This window comes from Cynara cardunculus (genome assembly GCF_001531365.2).
Source record: "Cynara cardunculus var. scolymus isolate 2C chromosome LG 12, CcrdV1, whole genome shotgun sequence".
Classification (NCBI taxonomy): Eukaryota; Viridiplantae; Streptophyta; class Magnoliopsida; order Asterales; family Asteraceae; genus Cynara; species Cynara cardunculus.
The window spans coordinates 21,287,996-21,294,185 of NC_037539.1; positions in this window are offsets into that span (position 1 = coordinate 21,287,996).

A 6,190-nucleotide genomic window follows, 5' to 3' on the forward strand; every position below is an offset into this window, starting at 1 on the left:
TACACTTACTCCATATGGATCTTTGCGGTCCTATGAGAGTCCAAAGCATCAATGGTAAAAAGTATGTGCTGGTCATAGTTGATGACTATTCTAGATATACCTGGGTTCATTTTCTGCGGTCTAAGGATGAAGCAGCCGAGACAATTATTTCATTCTTGAAGACAGTCCAAAATAATCTGCAACTTCAAGTTCAAAAAATCAGAACTGACAACGGAACTGAATTCAAGAACAACACACTCGGTTCATTCGTCGAATCCATCGGTATTTCACATACGTTTTCGGTAGCCCGGACACCGCAACAAAATGGTGTTGTTGAGCGAAAGAACAGAATGTTGGTGGAAGCAGCGCGAACATTGCTAACATGTTCCAGTCTTCCATTATTTTTATGGGCTGAAGCATTAGCGACTGCTTGTTTTACCCAGAACCGTTCTATTGTAAATAAAAGGTTTGGTAAAATTCCGTATGAAATAATAAATAAAAGAATACCTAATATCAAATTCTTCCGAGTTTTTGGTTGCAGGTGCTTCATTCTAAATGACAAAGAGGACAGAGGGAAGTTCACTGCTAAAGCTGATGAAGCAGTCTTTGTTGGCTACTCAAAAACATCTGCCGCGTATAGGGTCTACAATAAACGGACCAAAATCATTAATGAAAGCGTAAATATATCCTTTGATGAAGTCATTGAAGTGGCTTCTGAACAATTTATTTCAAGACCCGGGCTGATAATTAACACTACGTAGAAAGCTGATCAACCTGAGTCTTCTAATACTGATAAAGTTGATTTAGATTCCTTATTTGAGCACTTTTATGAAGAATATTTTGAAAATAAATCTAATCAGTCTAATGTTTTGTCCTGGGATAACTCAAGTGAACAACAGTTATCTGGTCCATCTCCCGATGTGCCAATAACTGAAACAGAAGAGGAAACAAAAGTAGTGAATGAAGAAATAGAGATGGAAAATCCGAACAATCCCGTTCAGCGTGAAGAGGGTGAAAATTCTGAAGTGCAAGAGGTATTGGTCGAACAAGACGATAATAATCTACCTCAATCAGATATTCAACCTATTCCAGTTCCTAATATCGAACCTTCACCTGAACCCGTTCCTATAAACTCCCCAAGTATTTACACTGATCAAAACTCAGATCAAAGCTCCTATATTCCCCTACCTCATAGCAAGAAGTGGACCCGAAATCACCCAATACATCAAGTAATATGTGATCCATCAGCACCCATTCGTACACGGTCTGCGACGGCTAATGAGTGTCTTTATTCCACGTTCTTGAGTACTATTGAGCCGACTAAGGTTTCTGAAGCCTTAGCTGATCCGGATTGGATATTAGCAATGCAAGAAGAGCTGAACCAGTTCGAAGCACTCAAAGTCTGGAGATTGGTACCACGTCCCAACAACAAGATGATTATTGGTACTAAATGGGTATTCAAAAATAAAAAGGACGAAGATGGTGTTGTGGTCAGAAATAAGGTCCGGCTCATTGCTAAAGGATATAATCAACAAGAAGGCGTTGACTACGATGAAACTTTTGCCCCGGTTGCAAGGATTGAAGCAATACTAATGTTTTTGGCGTACGCGGCACACAAGAGCTTCACGGTGTACCAGATGGATGTCAAGACAACATTTTTGTATGGTCTTCTCAAAGAGGAAGTCTATGTCTCACAACTGGAGGGTTTTGTTGATCAGTCAAAGCCGGATCATGTCTACATCCTTGACCGAGCTCTTTACGACCTTAAACAAGCTCCGAGAGCCTGGTATGACTTCTTATCAGAGTTTCTGGTAAAGTCAGGCTTCTCGAAAGGTAATATTGACACAACCCTTTTCATTAAAAAGAAGAAGTCTGATATTATTTTGATACAAATTTATGTAGATGACATAATATTTGGATCTAGAAACCCCAAATACTGTAAAAACTTTTCTGCCTTGATGGTTTCCCGTTTTAAAATGAGTATGATGAGTGAGATGAACTTCTTTTAGGTCTTCAAGTAAAGCGATTATCTTCGGGCATCTTTATTTGTCAAACAAAATATATTTTAGATATCCTGAAGAAATTTAATATGGAAAACTATTCATCTATCAAAACACCTATGGCTCATGGAACGAAAATCCATGATGATCCTTCTGGAAAAGCTATTGATCAGAAAACATATCGAGGCATGATAGGTTCTTTGATGTATTTGACGTCTTGTAGACCTGATATAATGTTTTCAACACATCTTTGTGCCAGATATCAGGCTAATCCAAAGGCGTCCCATCTAAGTGCCGTTAAGCGCATTTTTCGATATCTTAAAGGGACTACTAATCTTGGACTCTTGTATCCCAAGGGTACTAGTTTTGAACTGACAGCTTATTCAGATGCAAACTATGCAGGTTGTATTTTGGATAGGAAAAGTACAACAGGACATCTACAGTTTTTGGGAGACAAGCTAGTCAGCTGGGCATCAAAGAAACAGAACTGCGTTTACATTTCCACTGCCGAAGCAGAATATGTAGCTGCTGCAAGCTATTGTTCTCAAGTGCTATGGATGCAGACACACCTCAGAGACTATGGGTTTTATTTTAATAAAATTCCAATTTACTGTGATTCCAAAAGTACTATTGCCATTTCATGTAATCCTGTTCAACACACTAAAACCAAGCATATAGATATTCGGTATCATTTTATTAAAGATCATGTAGAAAAAGGAACCATTGAACTGTATTTTGTAAATACATAATTTCAATTAGCCGACTTATTTACGAAAGTTTTGGATGAAAAACGCTTTAGCTTTCTTGTATCGAAGTTAGGTATGTTGAATTTGAAAATTTGAATTTTTATTAAAAACAGTTCAATTTATTGAATTGTATTTAATTCAAATTCATTTGGTCAAATAATTATATTTTTTTAATACAAATCAGTGTTTCAATTTTTCTATCTGATTTTAAATTTCTTGATCGTGGGGATCTATATTTGAGGGGGAGTGTGGTTTTTTATCTGTGTTTTGAATAACTGATCATATTTTGAGGGGGTGTGAATTCTATCTGTATTGAACTAACAGTCTATATTTTTCTTACAGGTATTTTGAGCTTTAACTAATTTTTTGAAAAATGTAGAGTTTAGAAATATAAGTGTTTGGCCGATTTAGTCTAATCCGGACAACACTTGTCCGATTTATTGTAAATCCGGACAACACTTGTCCAATTTAGACTAATACGGACAAAAGGCTATATGATAAACTCTTATCCGGATAAAGTTAGATATGCTTTACAAGGGATTGAGCGGATTAGTAAATCGCTTGTTTGCTTTGACCGGATTCTTAAATCGCTTGACTCGTTTATTCTTTCAAGTCCTTAAATTGATCATTTCTTGAGCGATTTAGTCTTTCTTTTGAGCAATTAAGTATTATTCTTTGAGCGATTTATCTTTTAATCGTTTGAACCTTGAGCAATTTATTCTTAAACCGGACAAGTCGTGACCGATGTTCTTCTAAATCGCCTATGCCTTGAGCGATTTAGTGTCCAGATTATCACTTAGTTGATTCTTATTCCATAAATCGGACATCTCTTGATCGATTTATTCTAATCCGGACAACCCTTGAGCGGTTTTGAATTTGAACGGTTTTTGACTTTGACTATAAATAATCGATCATTTTTTACTTTTTATTTTTTACTCCCATTACTATTCATCATCGTCTCCGGTCGAATCTCTGATTTATCGCTCAAGCTTTCAAGTTCATCGATTCGAATCTCTGTTTCATCTCCATTCTTTCTTTAAGGTTTCTATTTGTTTCATATTCAACAACTATTGTTACTTCCTTGACCATATCGACTTCTTGGACAGATCTGGACATTAATTTTGGACTGGTTGAACTGTTTAAAACAATAATGGTGAATCAAATACAATTTTGAATGTGACTCGAACTAAACGGCTAAATAACTAAAATTAGTCTAATCTCAGATATTTATTTCTCATAAAGCTGGTTGTTCATGTTTAATCGGTTTTCCTTAGGTTTGATTTAGATTAGGGTTCGTTTTTGACCGGATTTCTCACCGGAGAAGGTGACCGGAGAAAACTCCGATCAACCTTAATCCGGTTTAGTTTGTCCGGATTATTTCTTTCACTTATTTTTTTCTCTTTTTCTTTGTTGACCGGATATGTAATCCGGTCACCAAATTTTTTTTGAAATTTTTTTTCTTTCTCATTTTTTTTTAAACTTTCATTTTTTTTAATTGTGTTACTTTTATTTTGGGTTAATTTTTTTTAGGGTTTCATTAGTATAATTTTTTTTAATGTTAATGTAGATTTTTGTTTACAAATTGTTTTTAGTATTTTTTTTGTTGTTTTGTTGTTTACAATTTTTTTTAAGTCTAAATTTTTTTTACTTTAATTTTTTTTTTGAATTACTTGAATAATATGTGTTCTATTATTTTAGATTTCTTACAGGTTAATGGCGGACACACGACATCAATCTGTCGAGAAATCTCATGTTCCCTCAGTCAGATAAGATCACATCCCAAACCCCCCGTCTAACCAACCCATACCTTCTGAAACCCTTTTTCCCCAATTCAAATACCTTGATATAAAACCAAATAACCATGCCTTTTAATTTCGATATGCCTACTGAATATCAGATAATTCCCGAAATACTGAGAGGACACCATATAGCCTACTCCTTGTCAGCCAATACACCTGTCCCAATGGTGTACTTACAACAGTTTTGAAGTTCACTTACTCTGGCAAAAGACGGCGACACACTCTACTTTGAAGGAGCAGTTGATGAATATGTCAGTCGTCTGACATTAAAACGTTTGAGAAGAATTCTACGACTCCCCGGACCAGGCTCTACCGGATATGAAGAATTTGTAAATGATGCCCAACTGTGCCTAGACATTAAAAGGTTAGGATACTCGGCATAGTTGACTAACCCGACACAGTTCAAAAGACGTTTTCTACCATCTATCTGGCATTTGCTGTTCTCCATTCTGAACAGATGTCTGACGTCCAAGACTATGGGGATAGATACATGTAGCAATTCTTTCCTCAAATTCTTTCACGGGATAGTCTTCTCGCGCAATTATGACTATGCACTGATTATCTGGAATGAACTGGTGGAGCTTGTGAACGCAAAAAGATTCCCTTCAAAAGCCAGAAAATTTGTGCCCTTTCAGAGATTTTTACAACTATTCATTAAGGCAATGATGAATGCAAATGAAGACATTCTGGCTAGATCCAATGCTGAAATGGGGCCGACATTCATCATGTCTAGAATTCGGTAGCATACTGAAGTCGAAGACTTAGATTCTATAATGGAGATACCACCAAAGCTTTTTGTCCTGGCTGATCAGACTGCTCAATGTGTGATAGACTATAGGAGAGTTATAGATCCTATAGTTCAACCAAAACCGGTTGAACTTACCTCGGGATCACCCCATGCTTCAGCTGAGAGAGAGGTATTAGCTGTAGAAGAGAGAGTTCAGGAACAGGGGTTACCTGAATAGGGTAGTGTGTTGAGAGAAAATGAATCAGAGAAGGGTGAACAGGAGGGGGGAGCGTCTGATCAGGAAAGTACTTCAACTGATAGTACTTCCACAACTTCTTCAAGTTCGAAAGATACTGAAACTGACAACAGGCGGCTCTTGGTGATCATGATGGGGATGATGATAATAATGATGATGATGGTGCTGACGACCATGCTCAAACCATCCCTTAACAAAATATTCCAGTCGGAGCATTGGTTGATGATATTAATGACATCTTTCCAGAATTTCATGCTCAACAGACTTGTCCAAGTCTACATTCATTATCGTTTGATGTTGAAGAGTATAGACCAACATATGATGAATATGACCGTATTCTACAAGGTATTTCAATCGGAGAAGGAGATGAGGGAGAATCAGTTGAAAATGAAGAGAGGATGTGTGAAAGGGACGAAGAAGAACATGGTGAGGGTGTGAGTGGAGCGCAAAAAGAATATCAAGCTCCTTATGTAGCCGATACACATAGCCGGGCACCCACATCTACTACCGACATTCATTCATTGAATGGAGGTATTGAACAAGACATAGCTAGCCCAGCTATGCAAATGCACACCCAACCTATCTACTCAACTGGTTCTCAACAACCAGTTGTTTCACTTCTTCACGTGGATGTAGCACATATGCTAACTACTTCTCATTCAGAGAATGTAGTTATTAAAACA